We start from the raw sequence: 13,744 nt of genomic DNA on the forward strand, positions 1-13,744 counted from the left end.
AGATATTTTTTTTTCTTTCTGTTAGGGTAGCCTATAGGAGACATTTTTCTTTTTGGCAAGAAGTATTAACCATCTTTCTTTGAAATCACCTAGGACTCCTTGTCAGCCTGCTTAGTATCTTGGTACAGACTTATTTCATGTATTTGTGCCCCAAGGGGGAAAATACAATTTTTTTTAAAGCAAAGAACCTTCTTTTCATGCCCTGATCCCAATTTCCCTATTTCTAAGATAGGGCAATTATGGCTACTCACAGGGACTCAGGTGAGATGGTGAAAGGTCTATGTTAAAGTTTAAATGAAGTAGAGTTTTACTACTTTACAGGACAAAAAAACCCTCTGCTTAAGGAGACTCTAGGGAGGGTCACATGTCTTGCAGAGATCTTTCTTAAATGTCTTAATAAGAAGATAAGAGTCACCAGCTAGCTAATGAAGACATTGGTTGTTTGAATGGGAGATGTGTCTAAACTGGAACATGGTTGGATGAGGCTCTCAATTAACTGTGTCCTTCCCCATGTAGGTATAATGTATATACTCTCTCTCTCTCTCTCTCTCTCTCTCTCTCTCTCTCTCTCTCTCTCTCTCTCTCTCTATATATATATATATATATATATATATATATATATATATATATATATATAGTATATAATATGTATTGTATGTATAAAATAATACATTATGTATATACATAATATATATATTATATATATTTATATGTGAAATTTCTTTATAGTATATATGTACCTGAGTATATATACTACAAAGAAACTGCTTCTTTGTACTATATGCACAAATATACATAGTACATTTTACACACACACACACACACACACACACACACACACATACACATATGTAGTTACTGTTTGGTCATCTCAGTTGTATACAACTCTTCACCCCATTTGGGGTTTTCTTGGCAAAGACACTGGATTGGTTTGCCATTTCCTTCTCCAGTTCACTTTACAGATGAGGCACTGAGGCAAACAGAATTAAGTGACTGTTGCTGAGGGTCACATAGCTAGTAAGTGTCTGAAACCAGATTTGAACTCAGGAAGATGTGTCTTCCTGACTTTAGTCTCAGCACTCATACATAGATAGATAGATAGATAGATAGATAGATAGATAGATAGATACACACACACATACACATATATATGTATGTATGCATGTATGTGCGAACACTATATGTGTATATGCATGTATATACATATTTGTATATACATGTATATGTGTGCATATGTACATATGCATGTGTATATATAGATAGGTAGATAGACAGTCAGAGAGGTAGGTGGACAGACAGACAGATAGGTAGATAGATATCAGAGAAATTTTGGTACAACAATGGCTGTTGAACATTAGACCTGTCTGTAAATAGCTTGGGGAAGGTAGTGTGTTCACTTTCACTGGAGGTCTTCAAACAGAGGCTGGATCATGTCTGTTAGGATACGTAGTAGGTTCTTTGTGGGTATGGACTGGACTGGAGGACCACTGGAGTTCCTTATACCTCTAACACTCTGGGAAATTGTCATGAATTCTGAATTAATATGAGCTTCAATTCTTATAATCAGAGAATTTTGGAGCCAGAGGAGAGCAGCCTCATTACTTCAGGGCTGAAGAAGCTGAGGGCCAGAGTGGGGGAGTCATCTCAACATTACAGAGCCAGCAAGTTGCAGAACCAGAAAGAAAAAACAAGTTTCCTCTCAGAGTCTAGTGGTTTGGGGTTTGGTTTTTTCCCACTATAACATGCTGGCTTTGCTCTATAGAAAGAAAGAAATCAACAGATTGTCACCTTTAGACTGAAAGCAGAGGCAGGCTTTTTTTTCCCTAAAAATTGAACTTTCTCTGAAGACCCAAGTAAAAATATAAAGGAAATGGGACATCCAGATTGCCCCTCCAAAAGCAGCCCGAATTTTCTGTCTTCCTCCTGTGAAGGCTTCCATAGAAGCCTGACAAATATGGAATTCTTTTCCCTTTTGCACTTTGAAAAGAGTAGCATCTTTTTCTTCTCAGGTTTGGAGATGAGACTAATTAAACCACACACAAAAATTAAACATGACAAACTAACACATTTTTGTAGCTCCTATCACTATACTTGTTCTGCTGGGGAACAATTTACTTTTTATTTCCTGCCTCAGAGTCTGGGGAGGCAAGTGTTGTCATTTTTCTTTTAAACTATGACTTCATAATAATCATCACTCCCATTGTCCCACTCACCATTGCTGGTTTTTTTCAATGGGAGTTTTAACTCTGGGGTCTCATTCTTGTCAACAACCAAGTAAAGACACCCAGAACTTATGTTATAATCCCTTCCTTTCAAAACGACTACCTCATTGATTGGTTAATCTCACTAACCCTCTTATGATTTATGCAAGTATTAGTAAACCCATTTTGTGGTTGGAGAGGTGAAGCAACTTCCCAAAAGTTACAGTGCCTTGAACGCGCCCAACACCTGCTGAATAAATTATCATTGATTGATTGGATGATCGTCATTCCCATGCAAAGTTTTAGCTGTCTAGTCATATGTTGTATACATAAAATGATATATTATGTACATACATAATATACATATTATGTATATATATGTGAAATTTCTTTATAGTATATATGTACCTGAGCATATGTACTACAAAGAAACTGCTTCATTGTAATATATGCATAAATATACATAGTATATGTATGACATAAAGTGACATAATAATTACTAGAATCATAGAATATCAGAAGAGGATGTGAACCTAGAGGTCATCCAGCCCAACTTCTTAATTTTACAGAAGAGGAAACTGAGAGCCAGAGAGGGTCAAGTGACAGAGATGTGATTAGAAGTCAAAGCTTTCAGTGATTCAGATCTTACTACTATGACATACTACATTTCTTAAGTGGAATGAAAATCTAGGTGATACATGGAATTGTTAATTAAAAATAAAACTTTTGTTTGTCTCACACACACAGAGATGCACAGAGACTCATAAATACCTCCCAATGCTAGTATTTGGTAAAGGAGGCAGACATCCTTAGTTTGGACTCTCCTGCCTCCATCCCTGATCCAGCTCCTTAAAGATCGAGATCTCACTACAAAAGACTCTTCAGGAGGGCAGCTAGGTGGCGCAAGTACTGGGCCTGGAGTCAGGAAGGCTCATCTTCCTGAGTTCAAATCTGGCCTCAGACGCTTGCCAGCTGTGTGACCCTGGGCAAGTCACTTAACCCTGTTTGTCTCAGTTTCTTCATCTATAAGATGAGCTGGAGAAGGAAATGGCAAAGTGAGCCAGATTTGCATTCAGTAATATTTGTCTTCTGGACTCCAAGCCTGATGTTCTATCCTCTATTCCACCTAGCTGCTCCCTCTACCTCTATATTGATATTATCTACATCTTTATCTTTATATCTATATTTATGTCTTCTTCACTCTGAAGTTCTGCATTTGCCCCTTAGTGCTATTAAGGGCACAATGAGAATTCAAGTGGTACAAACTTGACCACTAATGTCAACGCGATACATTTTTAAGGTGACAAAAAAACTGACTTAGGCAGTGCAATATAATCGTTAGAGCTGGACAGTCAGGAAGATCTAGGTTCAAGTCCCATATCTGATATATACTTGCTGGATGACTGGACAAGTCACCTAACCTCTCCATGTGCTCTGGACCTAAAATAAAGAAGCATGAGACAGATTCCCCCCCTCCATGATTTCTACATGGTTTCTAGGAATCTTCTTTTGCTAGCCTCCAGCTTTCAACCTTTGGTACCAAACAATTGCTCCACGAACACACACATGCACCACTGGGGGCCAGACCACAAACCATCACTCCCTTCATTTCCATTTGACCTTTACCTCTCAAGAGGCAAATCTGACAAACTTGAATGGGGTCTCTTACCCAGATTCTGATGCTAATTACAAGTGTCTCAGACTCCAAGTTCCAGAGAAAATGCCAGTCTCTGCATGGATAAAAGAAATTCCTTACCAGGAACTCCTTATACCAACAAAATTACGAAGACACTCCAAAATAAAAAGAAACTGACTAAAGAAAGAGAGAAACTTGATTATAGCTCTATTCCTAACCTTAATTTCTTACTGTTTATGACACTTTTCCAACTTGAGTCATTAGTAAAACTGGAATAAACTTTAGTCTTAATAAATGCATGACTTTGTACATGTATTTATGCTTTGTGATTTCGTCAGTGTTCAACATGACATGATGGAAAGAGCACAGGATTAGACAATTGAAAAACTAGGCCCAGAAAGACCCGTAATTAACTGTGAGATCTCAAGCTAGTCATTTCATTTCTCTGGACCTCAGTTTCTTCTTCATTTAAATAAGGTCATCTTTCTAAATTCCTGTCCATGGTGAAATCCTATAACTGTACAGTTAAAAAAATTAAATCATTTCAAAAAGTTTGAAAACTCTTTTCTCTTTAAAAACCTTCCAAGATACTGAAAAAATTCATCTATTACCTCTGTGATTAAATTATAAATTCTCAGAGAACAAAGATAACACAACCATCCTTCCTCTTTCTCCATAAACATCTGGCAGAGTTACATGCACGCAACAGAAGCTCAATAAATACTTTTTGACTGATTAAAGGCCAACCCATCAGTAACTCTGTAATAGTATCCATGTAAAAAGAACATAATGTCTGCAAAACAGCTTCAAAAAGACAAGCTTCTCTGGTAGGAATTGAAATAACAAATGCTAAAATGTACGAAGCAGACTCCCCACCTCCATGATTTCTACACATAAATTTGGAATCTTTTTTTTTGCTTTTTTTTTTCCTTTGGTTGGGCAATAGGGTTAAGTGACTTGCCCAGAGTCACACAGCCAGTAAGTGTTATGTGTCTGAGGCCGGATTTGAACTCAGGTCCTCCTGAATCCAGGGCCAGTGCTCTATCCACTGCGCCACCTAGCTGCCCCAGGAATATTTTTGGTAGCTTCCAATGACTGACCTTTCATGGAAAACAGATGTTCCACAAACACATACATGCTTCTACGAGGGTTAAACCATATCCCATCACTACCTTCATTTCCATATGATCTTTACCTCTCAAGAGGCAAATCTGACAAACTTGAATGGGGCCTCTTACCCAAATCTTGATGTAGATAACAACAGAGAAGGAAAACCCTTTCAGAAACCTGCCTTCAAAGTGTTAGGGACGTTTTATTCCTCCTCTTCATTCCTGTAGAAATTGTATTAAGATATGCTTTTTCCAACTTGTGGGTCAAAAGAGGAAAGATGGAGAAAACACATCATTCCTTGTTCTCAATAAGTTGACAAGCATTTATTAAGTTTCTACTATATACAGGGCACTGGAAATACAAAAACAAAACTAAAATTGTTGCTACCCTCAAAATGCTTTTGATCTAACTTGGACAGAAAATGTATACGTAGATAGGCCTATATTGAGTAGATACAAAGTGATATGAGGGAAGATGTCACTATCAACTGGGGGGATCAGGAAAGGTGGCATTTGAGATGATCCTTTAAGAAAATGAGAGATTCTGAGAGCTGGAGGTGAGGAGGAAGTGAATTCCAGGCACGAGGGACAGCCAATGCAAGGGCAAGGAAGCTGTATGTGAAGAACAGCAAAAGACCAGTTTTACTAGACTGTAGCTGAGGGGAAGGGTATAATGTGTGAGAAATCTGCAAAGCCAGAGTGGGGCCAGGGGCAAAGGGCTTTAAATGTGAAACAAAGGAGTTTGAATTTGATTTTAGAGGGAACAGGGAACCACTGGAATTTGAGTAGAAGAGCCAATGTGCATAGACTTATGCTTTTTACCTCAACCTACCATTTAAGGGGAAAAAAAACTTTTAAAAATCACTTTGGTAGCTGTATGAAAGACAGAAATTTCGAGTGGGGAGATACTTGAAGCATCAAGACCAATTAGGAGGCTAGTGCTGAGTGCCAAGTAAGCTAGGCAGAGAGTCTGGCAACTAATAATCTATAAAAGAAAATGAAATTATCACTTGGACTTCATTTCTGATACCCAAAGGGATCCAAAAACATAACTGACTTCAAATACATAGGTGCAAAAAGTTTCTTAGTTTCTCACTTAATGCTAAATGCAAAATGATCCTATATATATATATAATATATGTATATATGTATGTGTGTGTATGTATGTATATATATATATATGTATGTGTATATATATTAGGGTCTTCACCAGTTGTTTGTCCTGGCTCTCTGGAAATGTCCCCTTCATGGTGAATTCTCTCTGTAAGAACTAAGGGAGATGGTTCTTCAGACAGAGGGATTAGGCTAGGGAATGTCTTAGAATCACCCAGTTGGAATGGAATTTAAGGGTTAGGGAGCCCCAGATTCTATATTTTGTGTGGTTTATTATTCCCTGGGTATCTCAACTGACAGTTAATACCTTGACTCACTATCAGTCCACCTCATCAGTGACAACTTAAAAGGATTCTTGGGCCTGATCCTGAAGAACCCTAACTTAGTCTGTTTACTGTTAAAGGCCTTCTTGGCACTGGTTTCACATTATGTTCTTTATTTATGTCCTTAAAAGACTGGTTTAACTACTGTCAATTTCATGGGACTGTTTTAGTTTTCATCAGCCCATTGCATGCCAAAGGCGCCCTCTAGAAAAGGAGGCACTCACAATTTCCACCAGGCACTAATGCCTCCTCTTTGTGAAAAGTTGCAATGTAATTTCTGTTCCTCTCTGGGCTATTGGACAGTATCTATATGTACATAGTAGCTCAAACTTAAATCTATGTGTCTCTAAGTGTGTGTAATTCAGAACTACAGCTAAAATCTATGACATGCATTAGTTATTACTGTAAGATGGCAATTCAGCTATAAAATATAATATTGTCACTTTCAATATGTACTAAAAGTGATTTAGCGGAGTTTGCAGAGTATGACTTAGGCTACTGTTTGATTACAATACACAGGATAAATCAGCCTCATTTGAGGGTTAAATTATCCCTCTTGACAACCCTAGATCACTATTTGACAATCATGTTTCATTAAGATCAGAGTCCCCACCCTAGCCCAAATCATCCAGATCTTGTCCCAGTTCATGTTAACTTAAAAATTTTAGGTATATGCTTCTGTTTCTGTATTTATCTAGAACCAACTCATCCTTCCACACACAGATCAGATCCCTAATCTTTCATGATACCACCCCTGATGACACTAGGCTCTAATGAAGTCTCCTTTCTTTAACTACTCCGATACTTTTTTGTCTTTAAGATGCTAGGTAGATAGATAGACAGACAGACAGATAGAAAGATAGATATTTGTTACTTGTCTCAGTCCTGTCTGATTCTTTGTGACCCCATTTGAAATTTTCTTGACAAAGATACTGAAGTGGTTTACCATTTCCTTCTCTAGCTCATTTTACAGATGAGGAAACTGAGGCAAACAAGGTTAAGTGACTTGTCTAGGGTCACATAGCTAGTAAGTGTCTGAGGCCAAATTTGAACCCAAGACTCATCAGTCTTCCTGACTCCAGGTCTGATACTCTATTCACTGTACCACCTAGCTGCCCAGATAAGTAGATAGATAGATAGATAGATATAGATAGATAGATAGATAGATAGATAGATAGATAGATAGAGGAATAAAAACATTTATTGAATATTTATAATGTGCTGGGCACTGTGCTAAATACTAATGATACAAATGAAGCAATCAAAAGAGTCTTCTATCAAAGAGCTTACACTATAACAGGAGAAGACAATGGACAAAGAGGAGCTAAAAAAGAGACATGTAAGGCATGTAACATGGCACAGAGATGGTTTGAAGTGTCATGGAGGCTGGGTTTCAGACAAATAAGGCAAACTCACCTATTATAACAGGCGACCCAGGAATAGATTCCAATGTCATGATGGAGATAAAGGAGAAAGAACCATATTATAGATTTTTTTTCTCTGTACCACATGATTCAGCCATGATAGGAATAATGGCTGACAGTGCCAAGGAATCAAAAGGTTCCAATCAGTCATTGCAATGGACATGGGATTTTTAAAAAGCATTTATTAAGTGCTCCTATATTCCAGGAACTGTGCTAAGTGCTAGGGCTATAAATACAAGCAAGTGAGAAAGAAGGAAATAATTTCAACAGGTTAAGGGAGAAGTATGTTTCAGGCATACCATGGCTCCAAGGAGAATGGTCTGAGGCAGGAGTATCATGGACCCTTCTGGCAATATGGTGAATCTTATAGAGTCTTTCTCAAAAATAATGTTTTTAAATGCAGAAAATAAAATATATGGGATCACAAAGGAAAGCAATCATACTGAAATATAGCTATCAAAGTATTTTTAAAGAAACAAGCTCACCAGAGCTTTAAGAATGTGACGTGGTAAATCCTTCCCTTCTGTGGGTGACCAAATTTGAAGGAAGACCACAAAGGGAAGGGAATGCCCAGTCCAAAGATCTATAGTGGTAAAATTCTGGAGGCAAGCTGGTGGAGCAGTTTTTTTCTTGACAGAAATGCCCCATTTCTTAATACTTCAACAATATCAAAGCATAGCCCTAGAGTAGAAGAGCAAATTCAAGCTGGCTTGGAAATCTGTTAGGTTCTGCCATCTCAACTCTTCCTTTTCCTTCTCCACAGTGAATTTCAACCTTGCTGTGTTAAGCTTCATCCCCCTGGTACTCAGCACTGAGACCCACTAGGAATTCATCTCTCCTTCTTCCTGCCTCAGAAAGTGACACACTTTGTGCAGATCCTGTAAACAAATGCTGGCCTTGCAGTTCTCTAAAACAAGCATCTCTGAGGTACCTATGGAGTGTGCTTTTTCTCTAATCCCTATGCTTCCATCAAGCCAGCTGGGCATTGTGAGCTGTCAGCCAGGTGTACTGCAATGCTAGGAGAAAAAGTCTTTAAAAAATACCACTATGAAGGAAAATATGATTGGGGCTGAGGATGGAGGTGGAGAGTGGAAGGGAGAGAAAGGATGAAAGGAGTTTTCAGGAGGCAGAAAGTTTTATGCACCTATTAAGAACAATCTTTAGGATAACAGGCTTCTCTCATATGTAAACCCACTAACTTCATTTAGCATTAACAATTTCCTCCATTACTTTGTTGTATGGACATCTGCTTGGGAGAATGGATGAGTAAACAGGTGATCCAATTGGGCAGGAAGAAAACAGCTTGCAAGAATACATTTCCTCCATAATGAGGGATTAGATGGGTACTTCCTTTGGCTTCTCCGTGGGCACAGCACTGCCTTTTCCCAAGACTGGAAGAGGAAATGGGGTCCCAGAAGAGAGAAAAGGCATGGCCTCTGAGGTTTTATCAGCATACAGAAGTTCCTTGTAGAGATTTCTAAGTATTCACTCTGAATGTGTTACTTGGTTTTTAGGATGAGCAGAAGAAAGAACATTTGATTGGGAGTCAATAAACAATAAACACAATTGCATATTCTATTCTCTACATTTTTCAGTTAATTATGAAATGGTAAAGATGTAGTTCATGTTGAACATCACTTGAGAAAGCCTAATTATTCCCTATTGATACTCTTGTTGAATATGCCATCCATTCATATACAAATGTTGTATAGACAGGAAATTAGCAATACAAGTTAATATTTATTAATGTTATTTTGGTAATCTTGTTCAGTATTAATAAGGTCTAAGTTTTTTTCCCCATTCCTTTGGAATCTTCACCTCCTTTAAAGGGACACAATGTATAGCAGGAGCTCAATGTGCTCCCAGTTGTATGGCCTTCAGCACAGAGCTCCTCTATAGATACCTTGTTGTACCATTTTTCAGTTGTGTCCAACTCTTCCTGACCTCATTTAGGGTTTTCTTAGAAAAGATGCTGGAGTAGTTTGCCATTTTCTTCTCCTTTTACAGATGAGGAAACTGAGGCAAACAGGGTTAAGTGTCTCTGAGGCCAGATCTCTGAGAAACTCAGGAAAATGAGTCTTCTTTACTCCAGGACATGTACTCCATCTGCCTCACCATCTCGCCTCCCATAGATACCTGGCTTACTATAAATTGCAGAACAAGTACCATTCTACATTGTTAGAGGAAGTCCCTTATTAGAAACTCTTTACATTGGTGAAATCACAGTTCTAGTTTTTTTTTTAAATAGTTTCCACTTTGCTGAAGAGGTGAATATGTTTAATATTTGTTCTATGTACATTTTGTTTCTCTGGGACAAAACTACACTCGTATACTGCCCTAGTCATGGTTCTGCCAAAGAATCACTACCCAATAACCCAGTGGTCATCTCACCTACTCCCAAATTTCTAGCCTTTGATTCTACCAAGAGTCAAGCCATTTCATTAGCCATGATGGCTGCTGACTGAGGAAGGAGAAAATATTGGATTTGGAATGAGAAGCAACTTGTATCTGACTACTGGCTCTCCCACTACCTAAATGACCTTGGGTAAATCACATGCAGACTCATAGGATTATAGTTATAGATTGTAGGATTGAAAGCTGAAAGGACCATGAAAGATTCCAGGGGTGGGGAACCTGTGACCTCAAGGCCAGGTGTGGCCCTCTATGTCCTCAAGTGTGGCTCTTTGAATCCAAACTTCACAGAACAAATCCCTTTAATAAAAGGGTTGTTCTGTAAAACTTGAACTCAGTCTAAAGGCAGCACCCAAGGACCTAGAAGGCCACATGTGGCCTTGAGGCCACAGGGTCCCCACCCCTAGTTTCTAGTCCAATCACTTTACTTTACAGATAATGAAACTGAGACCCAAAGAGATAGAAATGAATGGCCCAAGGTCTTGCTGGTAATAAGAGAGGCAAAGCCAGAATCTGTGCCCTAATCATCTAGCTTCACATTTAGAGATGTTCTGCATTTACCTTCCTTGGACTCAGTTTTTTTGTACTAAATAATCCCTGAGCTTCCTTCCAGCCCTAAATCCCATGAACACCAGGTCATTCAAGCAGAGCAGCAACATCCTTTCCAAATACAATCTCATATTTTCACTGCGGGAAAAAAAAAAAAGCTTGTCCCTAAAATAATCCTTTCAGAATAGAAGAGAAACAGGAAGGTCCCCTCACTTGGTATTTTTGTGGGTTGGACCCTGAGTTTCTAGGAGCACCTATGCCAAAAAGCCTCTTCCCCTTTAGCTCATTTTGATATGGATCCATTGGGTTTTATGAAATAAAGGCTTACTCTAAATCACAAAAGGGTCCTTTTATAAGGCTAAATTCCTGAGCACCCATTGAAAACCAGTGTCCCTTCTTGACTCTGCAGGAGATCTTAGGAGAAACTTTCATCTGAGGCACTGATCCCTTAACAGGTAGATGGAAGGGCCAGCCTAGTACAACTGAGCTTATAGAGTGTGTGGCCTTGGTCTAGGGGATGGGGGAGGGGAACACAATCTGGCTGCTTCAGAAAGGGAGCCAGGAACTGGAATAGGAATAGCAAAGTACCTACTCTTTTCCCAGTCTGAGGCTTAAGCAGTCCCGATTATGCTTGAGGCAAAGAAAAAATGGTCTCAAGGTTCTAAATCTCTTGACTTCCCTTTTCTGGGGATAGCAATGGGGCTGTTACGCAGGCATAACTTGGTGCCATTGGGAGACAACACTAAAACTAAGCTTCTCCATCTCCACACATCTAGGAAAGAGGGGAGCTCTCTCCCCTACACCTAGTCACAATTGTCTTATACCACTTCCCAGTCTGGAATGCTTCCATCTCTTCTTTTTGCTTTTCCCAACTTTTCCCAAAATGAGCGATCCCTCCCTCCTCAGAACTCCCATTTAGTATGTATTGTCTGTACCATTCATGTTACAGTTAGCAAATACTGCCTTACCCAGTGGCTAACCGTGTATGTCAATCACTCTTAATAAGATAGTATGGTTTAGTGGATAGAGAGCTGGTCTCTAAGTCATTGAGACCTGGGTTCAAGTTTTACATCTAACATATTGGCTGTGTGACTCTGAATGGGTCACTTAACCTTTCAGGACTTCTGCCCCACCCCTACCAAAAAACTTGCTAAGACTATAAGCTGTAGGACAGTAGCTGATCTGCATTGGTAGAGGGGCTTTCCTCACTGGTAGTTACCTATACCAATTAAATTATAGCCAAAGACTCTCTGTTCCTCCGCCTGCCCCTCAAATCACTATAAACAAGACAACATGCTCCTTGAGGTCAGACCAATTAGCACTTCTCAGTTGCCTCTGTAGGTCTTAGCACTGGATCTTAAACGTGATCAGTGTTCTGTAAATATTTGTTGAGTATTGAATGAATGAATGTTCACCCTAGTTCTGGTTCAGAGCATGGGACCATTGGATGAACCATGTAGGTCCAGCATGACCAGTGTCAACCTAAATGTGGTTTGGCTGTCTGCCATACTCTCAGCCTCCTCATTTTCAGGAATTCAGAACGGTACCCGGAATCCATCTCCCCTTCCCCAAGTACCTACTCAAATGGCAATTTATCCTTCAGGCAGCCTGTGTGGTTTTTATGTAAACTGCAGCCGATGACAAACACACATTGCCTACAAGGAAGTGATCAGTGATAATAGAATATTTTAGCAGCTGAGAAAATAATAGAATATTTTATTAGCTAGGATGGTAAGGGAGACCATGAGCATTCTTTCCAGTTTCAGTTTCCATCAAGGGGGGAAAACCAAGTTAAAGCACATTGTGAAAATGGTCAAAATCAAAGAATTGATCCATAAGGTCCTAAAAAAAATTCAACCTGATGTTCAAATTCTCAATTTGAGGCGACTATTAGCTGAGCCAAGCAGTGGGGATTAAATGGATGGTGAGCTGCCCATCCTCTCTCTTCTTCCCTTTCTTTCTCTTTGTTATAGGATCATAGGAATTAAAGGAGGTTGGAGAAGGAAGAGCCACAATCGGGATTATGAACAACCTGGAAATTATACTGAAAAGGATCACTTGAATGAACTGGGATTTTTCTCCTGGAGAAAAAAAAAAGCCACAGGGGGAATATGGTAGATGTTTTCAAATATCTGAAGGATTGTCACATGGGAGAGTTGTCTCTGTTTGGTTTCAGTGGACAGAAGTAAGAATAATAAGTGGAAGATCCCAAAACATCATTTTCACCTCTATGAAAAAGGAAACTTCTTAAAAATTAAGACTGCTAAAAAATGGAACAGGTTGCCTCAGGAAGTGGCCCCCCCAAAGGGAGGTTGATTCTATCTGTGGAGGTTGGATAACTACTCAGGGATGGTATGGATAGGGTTCCTGTTCAGGCTGAGTTGAGTGAAATGACCTCAGAGGTCCCTTCCAAATGTGAGATTCTGTGATCCTGTAATTCCGTGGCTTCACCTCTCATTAGCACCTCTATCAGAGGGTCAGTAGAAGCAAGAAGAAAAAGCCAAACTCAAAGTGATCAGGTGTTCTTCTTATTTGCAATCATGGAATAAGCTTTCCTTGGCAGGTAAAGGTTCAGACCAATAGCTGAAATGAGTTTGTTGTTTATCCTTAGGTTTTAGTCATCATTGTGTCATGATCCCAGCTATCAGAGAAAGGTAGCATTGTGTAATAAAAGAAGCTTAGAATCAGAAGACCTAGGTTTAAGTCCTGTTTGGCCTCTGTGAGACATGGAATCAAAGGCTTTTGGAACAGGAAGTTTTTCAGAATTATCCAGTGTGAACTGCTCTAGTCCAACCTTACTAATGAGGAAATGGACCTCAGATTAGTGAAGTGATTCATCCAAGATGACACAATTAGTGAGTGGTAGAAGTTGGACTAGAAGCCAGGTTTTTGGATTCCCAGTTTTTTCAACTACATTATCCTGCCTCTCTTGTTGCTGTTTATGTCTCCTTGGACAAGTCATTTGAATCACTCTGAG

General features: G+C 39.2%; 1 protein-coding gene and 1 long non-coding RNA gene across 6 annotated transcripts in view; one reads left to right on the forward strand and one right to left on the reverse strand.

Moving 5' to 3' along the window:
* The window catches only part of NRXN3 (neurexin 3), a 2,091,311-nt gene that overhangs the window by 1,769,660 nt on the left and 307,907 nt on the right, over positions 1 to 13,744 (reverse strand). The window lies entirely within an intron of this gene.
* Positions 1 to 13,744, forward strand: part of LOC110208270 (uncharacterized) — a 40,825-nt gene that overhangs the window by 15,551 nt on the left and 11,530 nt on the right. The window contains exon 2 of the long non-coding RNA XR_002324444.1: positions 8,570 to 8,733. This is a non-coding gene — a long non-coding RNA (uncharacterized LOC110208270). The remainder of the gene's footprint in view (positions 1 to 8,569; positions 8,734 to 13,744) is intronic.

This window comes from Phascolarctos cinereus, unplaced genomic scaffold (genome assembly GCF_003287225.1).
Source record: "Phascolarctos cinereus isolate Bilbo 61053 unplaced genomic scaffold, phaCin_HiC Scaffold_3;HRSCAF=262, whole genome shotgun sequence".
Classification (NCBI taxonomy): Eukaryota; Metazoa; Chordata; class Mammalia; order Diprotodontia; family Phascolarctidae; genus Phascolarctos; species Phascolarctos cinereus.